We start from the raw sequence: 16295 nt of genomic DNA, 5'->3' as shown, positions 1-16295 counted from the left end.
TGACAGAGGTTCTTACAAATTACCTGTTTGGTGCAAAAGTTTAATTGGCAGTCTGTTCCGCTTTAATAGCAACACCATCAAAATAGCTCCAGAGTTATGAAGATCCCATGTAGTGAAATGAAACGATCAAATTCCTATGCATGAAAAATGAATTGCCGTTGGTAAATATCCTCGGGACATCTTTCACAAGCGTTTTCAACTACTTGCTTGTGCTGCCTGGTTGAGCCAATTTCACAGAGACTGGTTTCCAGAAAAGGTCAACTGTCAGGCCATGAATAATTCAAAAAAGGTCATCTCATGGTGAATCAACTATTTCAGCGCGCTGACAATACGGTCACTCACATTGCAGCACTTCCATTGGATAATTCATGGGTATCCTTGACGTCGAGCTTAGAAAAACTCGAAGATCTCGAAGATCTCAACAAGGCAAAAAACATGGATTAGCCGCTCTAGACTACAAAATGGAAGGAATACCAATTGTTCAAGCTCTAAGTCAGTCTTTTGTTTTTTAGCTGTTAATTAAATGACGATTCAACCTGATGAGGAAATAGCAAGGCTGATTGAATTCCAAGGGGATTTTTTTTTCATGAGGTGCGAGTTATGTTTTTCTCAATCAATTACTGTGGCCATATGTATGAAAGGTTTTGTTTGTTGGGCTAGCCTTGACAGGTTTTGGAGGGCTATTAATCATTCCATTCTCAACTTATCAATTAGTATTAGAAATCAATTGTGGCCAGATGAACAAAAAGTTGTGTTTATTGGGCTAGTTTTTGGCCAAAAAAATAAAACATTTTGATTTCCCAAGATTTTAAAAGACTTTTATTAAAACTCTAGAATTAAATCCCAAATTAAGAGAAGAATTAAATCTAGAATTAGAATTAAATCTAGAATTAAATCCTGTCAAATAAAAAAAAAAAATTCCGGGAAATTATAATCAAAATTTTAGGAGTTGATTGTTTTTGCTTGGCTGTACATCATGCTAGTACTTAACCCATTTTCAAAACAAAAAGGACTTTTTTAATGGCAAACAAAATATTTTTTTCAGTTGAACATAACCATACGGTTTACAAAAATGTATTATTGCTTGTACTAATTACTCCACTCTACAGAATAATCTCTACTGCAATATCGAAAGATTGATCACCCAAGCAAAAGAAAACATTAAAAAGAAACTCATGTTGAAATTTTCTGCCTCATTTCTCTCCTATAATTCCAGGTATTTTCTAGGCTAGCCCAAAATGTAAAACATAATGCAATATCACACACGTGCTGAAAAACTGACATTTTTTAGCATTTCAAGTGATATGCAATTTGGCGTCTTAAATGATGTGGAACAGCAAATGGACCTTTACCCTTTCAAGCCAAAAATACACAGCGAGTTTTGGGAAATTGCCTGAGTTGTATGCTTTAAGGCACATTTCACCGCCCCGTTGCGTGTAGGAATCTCTTGAGGGTGAGGTGGGGTTTTTACCATATTTATGTTGTTCTACATGAAGTTGACATGTTCATGCTTAGTGGTAGGTTCATGCTGCTTAAAACATGAGTTAAGAAGTTGCGTTAATTTGACTTACACAGTGCTGTTTCTTTTGGGTCCTTTTTACTATATATATTGACATTAATTTACAAGCTCAATATCCAATTTTAGTAGAAAATAGCTGGTTCTACAGAACCTGTGAAAGTATTTTTGTCCCTTTTACTTTTATTTCCAATTTGTTTATTTGGCTTAAATGCTGTTCCATGTTCTTTAAAAAAAATCCTACTTTACATAATGTTTTACATCTATGTACATGCATGTACATATATTCTAGTAGTGAAAGCCATTTCATGGGCCCCACACTTAATTGACTCAAGTAACCCATGATCATTGTGTTTTAAACATGAATTTAAAAAAAAGAAGTAAAAAAAAGTAAACCAAATTCAGAAACACAATAATTTAACAAATTCGTCAAGGATTTCTAACTATTACAATTTCTCCACAAAGGATCTGTGGGCCTTGCTTAATCTAACCAGGCATCTCTAATTTTAGACAATTAGCGTGTGTCTGTAGTTGGCAGTTACCGAGAGACGAGCTCTGCCGCGCATATTCCCCCCCCCCCCCCTAATCCAACAGACCGATATACCCAGCTGACTACTGTTCCGTGTGAGTCTGAGTGAGTGCTCATTGGATAATCATCTCTGGCACCGGTGACATCAGGCAATGGTGTGAGGGATCGCATATCAACTGGGCATCAAGATCGTTATCGATATCCCGCTGGTTTTTGTGTCTCCCTCTATTTTTTTGTCAGAGTCAGTGCAGTAAAGCAAGGAAACACTGCGGTTTGAGAGCTGTTCTCTCATTCAACAAATTTATAATCAGTCCTTAACCTTAGCCACCCCAATTCTTCAAAATCCAACTGCAAGTTTTGTTGGAATCTGTTGGAGTGAGGTCTGCACTAAAGTAAATGGTTTATGCTTATAATCAGAATCCAACAGTGTGGGTGAGTTATGTGGTGTTGGATTTTGCAAGAGTGAGGAAGGATCCTAGTAAATCACTCAAGGGGGTTAGAGTTCATCATCATAAAAATGAAAAACGTACTACATGTAGATCGAAAGAAAAAAAAACATTTAAGAATGTAGGTATTCACATCTTCACAACCTCTTTTACAAACTCAATTTTTACAAAATCTTATAACTGCATTTTTCCATAGTTTAAATCAGGATTGTGCTCACTTCAAAATATTGAATGATACAAGTTCTTTGCACTGACCTATATTTCAATTCTATAATCAATTAAATTTTTCTCCAATCACTTAATCACTTTCCCTAAAATCACTGACTAACTAACATACAACACACGTACATGCATCAAACACCGATTAGCGATACCGGCAATGTTACAGTACATGTCCACGTAAATTAAACTTTTTAGAGTTTGGTTCATTCTTTGTCCACTCAAATGCTACATTTTCCATAATTCTAATTGTCAAACAGGGGACTAGATGCCCAAGCAAATTCTTGAAAACACATTTTGACGACTTTCACCAACAGATTTACTTCTTGCACAAGACACATTTTTGCAGATTACTTCCCACTCTTCCTACCACAATCCCCCTGATGAGTCAGAAACCTATTAACTACCCATCTCCTTTTCTTCACCACACATTCTTCTCCGAAGGAAGAGAGAGACAGCGAAAAGATTAGGTTTTAACCATGTCTTATTTCTCCGTGGTTAAGCTTGATAATCCAGCCGGCTTGAATTGATCCAGCACCCGGCACACGCACACGCATTGATTGTTCGCAGTGTGCAGTGTAAAGATACATAAAACCCCCTGGAGAGGCTCCAACTGATGAACTGTTGGTTAGGGGGAAACTCAAGCGGTCATCACCCAATTTAGGCAGCAGTAGGAGATGGAGACAAAGGAGGAGACTTTCAACTCATTTCCAAGAAGGTTGCATTCTAGGATTTCTTTTAACGACTGGACAACGGGATTATTTTCGGCCGAAAAATACCATTTTTGAAAAAGACAACATATATCGGCCAGAATAGAAAATCAAGTTGAAGGCTTCAAATACTGACTCTCTAGAGTCATTTGTACAATATTTGTGCGATACTTCTTATCGTTACTTTAAATTTTGTAACACTCCGTGGCCCACCACGGAGCGATATTTGCTACGACAGGCCATGTACAATGGCCAAGTTAAAGTCCAACACATGGTGTGTACAAAAACAATGGGAACCAATGACGTGTATACACATCCCAGCACCGGAGACTCGGGAGAAAGCTTGATGATTGAACCGTCACCCGCCCGGGCTGCGATTATATATTGCCAGATCGTGTTTACATGTCTTCCGGCGTTAACTGGTTAAAGGAAGTTGGAACTTTGGAAGTGAAAGTGATTTTGAGATGATAGCATCTCTTACAAATACTGCAAGGAACCCTCAAATAAAACTCACCATATTTTTCAAAATGGAAGTGTCTTATACGCCCAACTATAATGCTTAAATCCAACCTCAGCACAACGGAAACTGAAGAAAAAAAAATATTCCCCTTGTAAGACAAAATCCAAGATGCTTTGAACAATAACAAACACATTTTAGGCAATTGTTTCCCCTGCTTTGTTGGAAGTGTTCAGCAAATTTATGTGCTAGGCGAAAAAAGCTGGGAACCAGCCACAAGCATTACACAATGCATTATATTTTGGCTGGTTACCAATATTTCCTTTCACAAGAACCATTTTCTAATACTTAGCAGCAACCCAAAGTTAAAAAAAAAATCGTTCGTTGGTTTTAATCACAAGACAATCTCTTTTGAAAATGTCAACTACATACCAGCCAGTAGTGCATCTACATGTACAAGGTGACAGGGAAAAAAGGGTAAAATGAAAAAAAAATACACACAACAAACATACATGCCCCCCCCCCCCTCTTGATCAGCCCCTACCACCATTGAATGTCTCCTCCAAAATAAAACCACCCCTACTTTATATTGAACAATGCTCATCCTGTGATAAAGAGATTATAAGGCTGTGCAGGATTCTGAGATTACACAGCTGGGTTGTGTTGCTGCCACCCAGTAATTATACTCAGCATCAGGACGAGTCATTGATCCAAAGCTCTGATAATGAAGATGGTTAGAATGGAAACTGTTGTACTGGAGATGTTTGTCTTCACACTATTGTCAAGCTTTAAACCACAGAGGTCAGACCAGGTGCATGTGCCATGCAGCGTGGATGTTATAATCATCACGTACATGTACAAATGGGGTGCATACCTATGTTCCCCAATACCGATGTTCCCCAAAATCCCTACCCCATAACCCTAACCCTAACGATGTTCCCCGAAATCCCTACCCTATAACCCTTACCCTAACCCTAATCCTACGGATTTCAGGGAACATCGGTAGTGGGGAACATCGGTATTGGGGAACATTGGGTAGCTTCACTGTGGATACATCATGCGCTTTCAAATCACAATAGGCTTTTATTCTAGCCATTTGCAGATATATCTCAGACTCCGAAAGTGTTCTTTGCCCACAAAAAATTGTTTACAATGAATGCATAAAAGGTTTACTTGCTTATCCGGGAAATCAAAGAACCACTGCCCGCTATAAACCATGCCTCAATGCATATAAAGTCCATTGTCAAAACCTATAAGCCCTTCAACATTTGGTGTAAAAAAAACAAACAATATGCGGCATATTTGAGACGTGAAACTTGCTGGTATTTTGGTAACTGTTTCCTGCAATGTCTTGTGAAACATTGATTTCGATGTTTTCAGTAACAAAAGCTAAATTATCAGCTGTTTAGACATGACTGAAGAACAAGGGTTGAAAAAGAATGATTTATAATTTTTTTTAATTTAACATTGAGCCGCCAAATAATATAGCATTATATTTTGCAAGATATGCCTAACCTAAAAATCATCAAAACAGGAGCGTTCCTCTTTTGCAAATTTTTTCTGTAAAAAAAGAAGAAATATTTTTAATACAAAGAACTTAAATATTTGCGCTGTGGATAAAAAAGGCAACAAGAATGGTTATTGGTAGGCTCCTTACACACATCAAAAGGCTTTGAATTTTAACAGGATGAAGTACATTTTAGACCCCACATAAAACCAAGAACCACTACTTTATTTTGAGATGGCCTGGGTTAAATACTGCTAGGTCCTTCGCAAAAAAAAAAGTGACAAAAACGGGGCACGGTACGACCGCTCACACTCACAATGTACACATGTGAAGCTTGGCTTGTAATTAAGTATCTGAATTACAAATGAATTCTCCTTCTTTGGCTCTATGTGATAAAGAGTCCTTCCTCCTGCTGTTCAGTGTGATATGAACTAGATCAACTGGACTAATTGAGTTCCATGTACGGAGCAACAAAGGGCACGCTTGATGAATTACCGACCCTCCCTATTACATTATACACACACAAACACAGACATCTCCAGTGAGATCTCACAAGTCCAATTAATTGGGGGGTGTTGACGTTTTTCTCTGTGTGGACAGACCGCTAGTCATCTCAAGACAAGGGTGACATTTACCTCATGAAGTAGTGTTTTTTTTATAACAACAAAGAAAATGCCACCGAGTTGATTTAGAAGAGTTTAGACTACAGAGAGAAGACATGTTATTTATACCATGTTTACACTGAGTCTGTGAATGGTCCTTATGTTTTCTTATGTTTTTTTTATGTGTGTGTGTGTGTGCATGTTCTTATTCATTATTATGAAAAAAAGGCTCTATCATCCTTTACCCCCTTGAGTGATTTACTAGCTAGGAACCTTCCTCACTCTTGCAAAATCCAACACCATATGGTAAACTCTATGCACCCAAACTGTTGGACTCTGATTATGTGGTGTACCTCAGTTTACTTGTGCAGTACTCACTCCAACAGAATCAAGCAAAACATGCAGTTGGATTTTTGAAGGGTTGGGGTGGTTAAGGTTATTACAAGAACAAAACTGTACCAGTTCATGTATCTGGCGAAAAGTGTCACAATGACATGTAGTGCAGTTGCCATATGTTTGAGTACTTATTTGCACCATTGTGTTGGTAATTTTTTTGTTGGGCCCTATCCCCTCTTCAACCGATTACGAGAAATATTTACGACAACTGATTGATGGATGTTCACAGCTGAGCGGTCAAGTTGAAGTGGGGCATTCTGTTAAAATATGAAATTAAACTGGCTAATGCATGGGTCGGAGCAGGATACCAAGGGGGTGTAAATGCATTGGGTATTGGCCGAGTACAGCGAATCATAAACAGGGGCAGGATATGACCTCAAAAAAGAAAAGAAAAAAAAAGGTAGTTTGCCCAAAGGCAGTTTGAGGTGACCTTTAGTCTACGCAGTGTAACTGTAATTCTGCCCCAAAAAAAGTCAGAAATGATCTAGAAGGATGACTTCTTTGTTGACTTTAGAAAGGGGCTTATGAATTGCAAATATTGAAAACACAATGGAGGCAATTTATCTGAAACTGCTTGGCTTTGTAAAGCTGCACTTTTCTGAAAATATGAACATATTGAAAGGATGATTTTTTTTGGAGGTGGCTCTGTCCGTTTGTGTTATAACTGAAAATGTGAAAATTGTACTGGTAGTGCTTCAACTAGCTTGAACAGTGCTGTATGCAAAGGATCATGAAATTATGGCCGACATCGGACATTAACCCACCATTAACTGTATTCGTCTGAATACATTTTCTACTAGAAGAGGATTTCTAATTAAAGATGTCAGCTCAAAATTGTCTGAGTGGTTTTTGTGTGTATTTCACTATCTGTATGCGCAGTTCTTCATAAAGAGAGTACAACAGTTGTGGTTCCAATTTATTGAACATGTATACATGTATTTCAAGTTTGCCTGTTTGGGTTGTGTTCAGTGCTTTGCTGACGCAATAAAATTTGTAGTGACTTTACATAACCACTTGGGATTTTCACAATGGTTAATATAAAAATGCAAGGCCTCAAACACTGAAGAGATTAGCACGTGATGCAACTGTTTTCCAAGCAGATGTGTTAAAAACACAATCTAATTTCCTCCTTTGGATTTAACGGATGACATTAAGGAGTGGTGTTTGTGTTTCTTGGAAGATAAACTGAACAATGGTCGATGAAGATTCAGTTGAGAACTGTAGCCGGATTGCCGGAATCTTTTCTAACTTTGTTTCCCTGTTTCCAAACCTAGTACTAGTAGTAAGTGGTTGGCCATCTGTTGGGGAAAGGATGTGCGCTTCCCCAAACTCCAAAGGGTTGTGATGATTGGGCCGAGGATATTAATGACATCAAATGGGTATTTATTTTCCTGTGGGCATGATCCAGGGGGAAGTTGTGCCATAGAAGATTCTATTGTGTGGAAATCTTCAATTCAAATATTTACTCTAATTCAAGGATTGTATACTTTAAATATATTTTCTTGTTGGCATGTAACCTCAGTTTTTTTTTAATTTTTATTTTTTTTTTTATTTATAGTTTTACTCCCTCCGGTGTCTCAATTACTCTTAAAACAGTTTGATTTTCTGTGTGTGCATATTTGATTTCTTTCCTCTTATTTTCTTTCAAGTCAAAGTACAAGAACAGACTTGTTGCTGCCTTGCATGTTGCATTTTGAATAATTTTACATAGTAAGCTTAAGAGCTTTATTCTTATGTACAAGTGGACAACAGGATATTTGTTTGAACATTTTATTTTCTTCTAAATAAATTCTTCATGCAAAAATAACTCAACTAGTGTAAGACAGGATGCACTGTGAATGTCAGTAAAGAATTCAGACTCAATCAAAGAATGTCTTGATATGGACTAAACTCTTTAAAAAAAATGAATTAATGGATTTTAAGCAAGTATTTTAACCCAAAGTGAAAAAAAAATATGAAAAATTTCAATGCGTGTATCATCGGAAAGCACTCTTCCATGACAAAGACACGTAGCAACCACACACAGTTGCCAAAGAACAATCACAATGATCACAGATAGATAACATAAAAAAAAAAAAGCAATCAATATCACACAATGCATTTACATGTGCAATGTAAATAGGCAGACTGGGCGGCGGGAACACAAAAACAGTAACCACACATGCAAGTCAAAACGGCTCCATGGTCAAAACAAACAGTCAGTCGCTCACACATCAGCAAGTCTTGAAAATAATGCGGGTAATTAGTGTTTTAACAACCCCATTCTTCCTATATATAGCATTAAGCAGTCGGTCCGTAACACAAGATACAAAGAGCCTGACAGAGGAGTTACAGCCACATATTTAAATAAAAAAGAACGAACAAAGACAAAGATGTACAACCCCTTTCAGACACACACACTCCACTGGCTAACAAAAAAACAACTGCGAATCGTTTTTTTGGAGCCCTAATACGCCCCAGCTTGCCCTCCCCCCTTGCCCGCACCGCACACAACCCCAACCAGTAAGTGAACCTCTTTGTTCAGTGTACTGTATACAACTCCCCCGGAGCCCCGTATGGATTTAGAGTTCAAGGCATAAATGCTGCTTTAGCCCCCGCTCCCCACCAAAACAATAATACTCACATGTTGGAGAGGTCATCGGTTCATTTAGCAGGCTATTCCGTTAACACGCCGCGACACTCCGGTATGTATATTATGTTCCACTCCCTCAATCAAAATAACAAACTACAGAAGAGGGGAAGGAAAGGGGGAAAAAAAGTAACTAGAAATCCTCAGTGACGTTTGGGGACTTGCACAGAGGTGTAAAAATCCGGGTAATAATATTCCAATGAGCCTGGCCGGGACTGAAGTGAAGAGTTGATAAAAGTCATTCCCGTTGTTCTACCGAGGTTCCTGTAGGATTTGTCCCAGTGAATAGAAATTCTCAGCATAGTAACTCCATGTAGCAACACAGGCAGATTTTCTCAGTGTATCCGTTTGGTTGCTTGTAACTCCACTGTTGGAAATTAAAAAAAATCCCTTCACACATTTCCACCACACATTATGATGCGAATAAAATTCAGCCCATGCACATGGTGTGTACATGTACATGTACATGTACAGTACACGGTACACAGTGTACTGTATAATCCTTTGGTTTGGATGTGTCCCATGCATGCACACACATACACAGTGGACAGACTGGAGAAAGCCTATCTCACAATGCCTACTGCAAACACGCTGCACATATCACACGAAAAAAAAATCCGCTATGAGAGAGCTGTGGTAATAATGCACACACACTTGCCATACAGCCAGACCCAGCCAGGCAGCCAATCAGAACCCAGCATTGTATCGCCAACTGGCCAATCAGGGAGGCCGCTTAGAGCGCTCTGCAAGGGGTGTAAGCATACACATGTGCTTGCATGCCAGCAATGCACTATGCTATAATGGAAAGGATCCCATGCAAAGCCAAACAGGATGGGTGCTTTTCTTTCTTTTTCACTACTAGACTACTCAATGTGCATAATGGCCTTTGATGTCCACACAAAGTAGGGATATGTGACACCTTTCTGTGCAATCAACAATAAGTTGTGGTATAGGACTTTTGTTGTTGTTGTGTAGTGCACCAGACAGCACAGACTTTGAGTAACAATAAACAGGCTAACATGCAGCATGAATATGTGTGGCTTGAAATCATGCCAGTGTTGTGCACATATAATGTAGTTAATGTGACTTTTATGTCTGCTGATATGAAGGTTGGGATCACTAAGTAGGATTATATTTAAAGGTACAGTCTATCAGTATCATTTGTAATTTGTGCATTTTGTTCGTTTGAAGCAACAAAAGTGCTCAAAATCTAGAAAAAGGTGCTGAACAACTAACCTGATGAAGTTTCAGCTCAGCTTCAGCTGTGTATTTCAAGAAAAACAACATTCTAGGATCTGGATTTGAAATAAAAAGTTGCTGAATCATGTTTTGAATTTGGCCTGATTTCAGCATCCGAGACACGTTCTCACTGAGCCGATTGCAGCTACACGATGTGACGCGCTGAATTATAGCAACCGCGGGCGGGTGTACGTCGTGTCAACACTTGCGCGCGCTTCGCCGAATAAAAAATGAACTTCTAACGGAAATTTCTAACGATGCTTCTTTAGAGTTTAGACGCATCGTTGGAAAGGCCTTCTTTCATTAATGACAGCGTGCCAGAAAGAATAATTTCACAGGGAGTCTAGTTCCCTTACTATTTTTCAACCCAGTATGTTTCTCAACAAGTATTACGTCAGTAACTTTATGGATAGCTGCAAATGATGGACTGTAGCTTTAACAGGGCAGTCTCAGTGTTACATGTATGTTTGAAACAACAAGGGAAGTATCGGTTCATGCAGAAAACACACAGGAAATGATTTGGTTGTAACAAGTAAAGAGGAAGAATGGATTTTGTGGCACATGAGATGATAGATATCATGATCATCTGAAAAGTCAACTGAAAACAAAATTGGACAATGAAACTACATCCCTAGGACTTGTCAAAGCCTAGGTGCTGATGGGAAATGATTGGGAAAAGATTAAACTTGGAGACATAGACCTAAGATGATCTTGTAATTTTTGAATAAATGATTTCGTGATTTTTGTTTTGATAGTGTGGAAATAAACAAACATGAAACAAGAAAAACAAGAAGATTATAACAAAGAGCAAGGGTTAACTTAAAACAACTTGTATATATTCACAAGTTCAGTTCATGTAGAAAGAACTGCCAATAAAACCTTGTACATAATTATGCAAAATATCAATTAAAAAAACTGAAGAACTTAAAATTATATAAATGAAGTTCTGAAATGACTTCCTACTTGTCAGACCAGCACTAATCCAACAGCTATTAAAAAAAGTACATGTACATGTATTAGTGTCTACAGAAGCACTATTAAACACTGTCTGAAACACCTTGATATTTTATTCATATCCCCCAACCTATCAGCATGGTTTTTAATGCTCGGTGGGATTAATTCTGGTCGTGCAATGCCGATATCTAGTCCCCGGGTCAAGCACATGTACAGTCCATGGGTCATATGCCAGACACCATTATGGCTAAGCCTTCACGATAATTGAAGAACCGTCCCCCACCCTGATAATATTCATCCGTCTGAAACTGGCACACGTACATGTACATCAATAGCTGAAGCAATAAAACCTACCATTAAAATTGAACCTTATTACTGCATGACCTGATTTAGCAAACAAGTGTATGTACTAAAATGTGGTGTTTTTCTCCCGCTAATGTTTTTTTGGGGCGATTTTTTGAAACACGGGCCGGTCATTAATGTTTATGTACAATTTCATTTGTGGAATAAAACTGAATACATGTACATGTGCACATGTATTTCCATGTACATACACATGTAACTCCAGTCTGTATCTAAACTTCACTCTTTTCAAATATAAGGATGAGATGAAACATGCGTATGTTATAAGGATCGTAAATTTGTATATCTCAAATTCTCTCTTTGTTAAGATGTGCTTACACTGCACAATGCGGAATTTTCACACATTCATGCTGTGCTTTCCACACGGTGCTGCCATTCATGAATAACCACACAAAGTCCTTGCTCTCTCTCTCTCTGTGTGGTGAGACACACGGTTTTATTACTCTCTTGATTTGATTTCCAATAGCGAGCTCCACGGCTATAATAATTGGGAATATTATCCCGATCAATCACTGGATTTTTTTGCCCCTTATAAACCCGGGCCGGTACAGACAGGACACTGCACGGCATGCAGAGTATGGCTTTAGAGCCATGAGAGCATTAATAGAGAAATAGCAGCGCGGGACGCCAGCGTAATGCGCCGGCCTGCCGCTGAAATCGGGGGAAAATATTCGGAGGCCTGATGTAATCAGTGATTGCAAGCAGGGTGTTGGGGGTAGATTAATGCATGCCTGGCTGGGCAGAGCCGGGTTTTTTATAATTCTCGATGGCCTACCAGATTCTAGACAGGAAGGCTAAACACAACATGAAAAAGGCGGGAGCTCCACAGATCAATACAGTAAATGTTCTGACTAAAGCTGGCCTGTTGTGTGTATAGATTTTTATATTGGAGTGCTGTTATTGTGGTTTATTATGTGTGATTTTCTTTGTTGAGGGTCGTTTTTTTGAGGGTGAGTCAATTGAAGCATGGACTACAGCGATCCCATGATGCAACGGAGGAAAGACAAGAAAGCCAAAGGATAATGAGTTGTTGTTTATCAAACCAAAAAAAAGGGATTTACTCCTTTCAAGCACGTTTAGTGCATTACAAATAAGCTAAGGCTTCTTATTACACTCATAAGGTAACACATGTACAAGGCTTGAAAGTACATGTATTTATAGCATACATTTATGTAGGACAGTACATGTATTATGTATGACAGCATGTATTATGTATCACAGTACTGGTACAGCCATGATACCGAATGCAGTTTAAAGAGGGCTACCATATAACATGACAACAACAAATTGTAAATACATGATACTTATCAAGGTAAGGTTTAATCAATTTATTTTGTGATGTTGCTCATCTGTAGAGTTTAATTTTCAAGGATTTTTCAATGATACTGGTAGTCTCATCATCAAAACTGTGAAACTTACATGGCATTCATACAAAAAAAAGAAGGCTGCATCAAATTTAATCCCACAGTAAAGTGAATACATTTTTTTTTTTAAATGTCACACAAATACAAAGATATAAAACGATAGTCTTGAGAAATTAAGCGGATTACTTGACGCATTTTAGGCCAAGATGTAAAAAAAAAAATTTGAAATTGTCAAATGCATTTTGATATAGGCTTCAATCCACTGCTATGGAAACAGAAGTTGCATTGTATTGTTGGTTTCAGGTCAGCTACTGCATTTTCAAAATATTGCCTGGAAAATGTATGAGCTAAGCAGGAACCTGCTTTTAACCAGTCATAAATAATAAGTACAATTTATCACATTGTGGCTGGTAACCTGTTTTCATGAAGCAAAATTCAACTTTCTGTGCTTTGGCCCCACTATACATACAAACCCCTGAATATACGCTAATTATCAAAAGGAACCAACTCATTTAAAGGTATAGTCCATCATTTGTAATTTGTGCATTTTGTTCGTTTGAAGCACCAAAAGTGCTCACAATCTAAAGAAGGGTGCTGAACAACTAACCTGATGAAGTTTCAGCTCAGCTTCAGCTATATATATTTCGAGAAAAACAACATTCTGGGATCTCGATTTGAAATCAAAAGTTGCTGAATCATGTTTTGAATTGGGACAGAATTAAGCGTCCGAGATACGTTCTCACTGAGCCGATTGCAGCTACGCGATGTTGCGCACTGATCCGACAAATTATAGCAACCGCGCACGCGTGTGCATCATGTCAACGCTTGTGCGTGCTTCGCCGAATAAAAAAAACGAACTACTAACGGAAATTTCCAAAGGTGCTTCTTAAGACGCACCGTTGGAAAGGCCTTCTTTTGTTGATTTCTTCAAAATGACAGCTTGCCAGAAAGAATAATTTCACAGGGAGTTTAGTCCCCTTACTATCTTTCAAACCAACTATGTTTTTCAACATTAATTACGCCAGTTACTTTTTGGATAGCTGCACATGATGGATTCTGGCTTTAACTAAATCATTCTGACCTGTCAAAAGTCCATGAACCCCAAAAGTCCCTCCCATTCCCCCCCCCCCCCCCCAGTTCCAGCAGAGTGCAAAATTTCTTTAGAAACCCAATTCCCTATCTCGTTTATTATGCACTCTTTACGCCCAGTATGACAAATGTGTCTGCACTGACTGACGAGGCATATATTATATACACAGTGACAAAATGCACCCGTGGAAACCAGAGAGGAGAACCCAGGTTACTAGTACTGTCGTGACACCGGGGTCGGCACAAATCTGACAGGGTCACGCTATATGACTGGTTATTTACCGAGTGTGCAGCGAGGGTAATCCGAGGGAATGAATTCAAACGCATTCTTGTGTGTCTGTTAGTTCAGCCCCCGTGACACACTATTAAAAAAAGTCCTTGCCTGAGTGAAAAAAAAGGAAGGAGGTTAAATTCCGATCTGTGGGTGAAGTACAATGGCAGATAAATTTGTTGCAAGTGAAGTAGACGGAACAGGCAAATAGGGATATCAGAAATTTAATGGGTGTACATGTACATACATGTGTGTCAGAGCATGGAGGAAAGAAAAACGAGTTGGAATGTGTTATCATTCTGGAATGAAAACTAGCATGTTTGTAAAACCACAATAAATTACTGGAAATTTTTTTTTTTCATTTACTTTACTCTCAGCTATGAGAGTAAAGGAGGAAGAGGGGCTTTCAGCTATGAGAGTAAGGCGAAGTAAAAAAAAAAAAAAGTTTCTCGTCCCCGCCCGCTTCCTTTTTGGAGGCCGCCTGGATTTTTAAATTATTTTTTATTTTTGAAAAATGCAGTAAAAAAAACACAGAGAAAAGTCCACAAATTCGGCGGTTAAAGCAAATGCATCTAAAACTGTTCATTGTAGACCAATACAACTCTAAACGACACTGTAAATATGTTTAGTTCTCTTGTGCAAATTGTCTTTCATTTTAAAAGTGTCTTTGAACAGTGGAAACACCAACGGTTGCAGGAAATTTTAAAATGGCAGCCATCTTAAAAAATAAAAAATAAAAAAATAAAAAGCCCCTCTTCCTCCTTTTTTTTCAAAAACCCGGACGAGAAACATGTTTTTTTTTTTTATTCGGCCTAAAGTGAATGAAATATTACAGATGTACACAGACTGACATTGAAAAACAAGCCTAAGCTTGTCTGAGGGGAGTCAGTCAGTCAGCCAGCGGTCATCAGTCGGTATTCATTCACCTACCCAGACACTCAGTAGACAGTAGGCTGGCCCATGGAGTCCTTAAAAATCATAGTCTGATTCTAAAATAATTACACTGCAAAACCAAAAAGGGGAAATACAATGTAATATGCAATTTTGTCAGGTAAAAAAAAAAAATTTGATTCCTTTTCTCCCAAAGATTCCCCTGCTTGTCATTAAAATTAATTGAACTAGAACCATTAACCTGAAATGAAAGACTCCCGGAACGAGTTCATGAATGCCGTGTAGCATTTGTCAGTTTTCTCTTTCTGGAGAAGCGTTCACAGAAACTATATATGTCTCCGACATTCCCAGGATTCCTCCGATCCTGGGGTTAAGTTAACTCATGCCATACCTCATGAGAGCTGCCCGACAATTTACGAGCTCAGCACATATCTGACAGGCTTACATATCAATGCCCCAATAAAACAGGGCCTAATGAGTTCACTTGTCGGAATCTGGTTGTGAGAAATGAAGTCAATTTCGGGGACGGGATGACTTGTGCCAAGGGGTGGGGGGTGAAAAATGTCACACAAGATCTCTTCTGTGCAATTTGTTCAGAGTGTCGACTGGACTGATGAGAATGAAGTCACAGACAAAACCTACAATGTTTCGTCCCCAGAAAAAGTTAAATGTTTGACACAGATTACGCCCTGCACCACCCTGGCAGAGATTTGTAATTTGTTCTGATTAACATTTTAAGTCAGAACTACAAGTGAAAAGCTTACAACGACGCTGACATTATGTTTTTTTCAACATGCTCAATACATGTACATAACATATGCAACTTTAAATTGAAATTTATCTGATTGTTTTTTATCAATCTTGTTATTATTCTTGCTGCTGGATGTTGTGGAAGGCAGAATAAAATTGAATGTTTTCATAAATTAACAGTGAAGTGTTTTTTTGGAGTGATTATTAAATCAAAGAAGAAAAACAAAGAGGGAAATACAAATGTAAGTGAAACACAGTTTTCTACAATTTGAAATGAAAATTATAATTTTCAAAAATGTATTTTGATCCTTTTTTGTGTCTAACAAACAAAACTGTTTTGTGTGTGAGATTTAATTGTATGAA

At 38.2% G+C, this 16295-nt stretch overlaps 1 protein-coding gene across 1 annotated transcript in view; it reads right to left on the bottom strand.

Annotated features, from left to right (window-relative positions):
* The window catches only part of LOC119746021 (zinc finger protein 608-like), a 57721-nt gene that overhangs the window by 28377 nt on the left and 13049 nt on the right, over nt 1-16295 (bottom strand). Inside the window, exon 2 of the mRNA XM_038222775.1 lies at nt 9006-9107. The gene's annotated coding sequence lies outside the window, so the exon portion shown is untranslated. The remainder of the gene's footprint in view (nt 1-9005; nt 9108-16295) is intronic.

Source organism: Patiria miniata, unplaced genomic scaffold, assembly GCF_015706575.1.
Source record: "Patiria miniata isolate m_02_andy unplaced genomic scaffold, ASM1570657v1 HiC_scaffold_7, whole genome shotgun sequence".
NCBI classification, from domain to species: domain Eukaryota; kingdom Metazoa; phylum Echinodermata; class Asteroidea; order Valvatida; family Asterinidae; genus Patiria; species Patiria miniata.
Note: the sequence above shows the minus strand (reverse complement) of the source record. Positions and strands in the feature narration are given on the sequence as shown.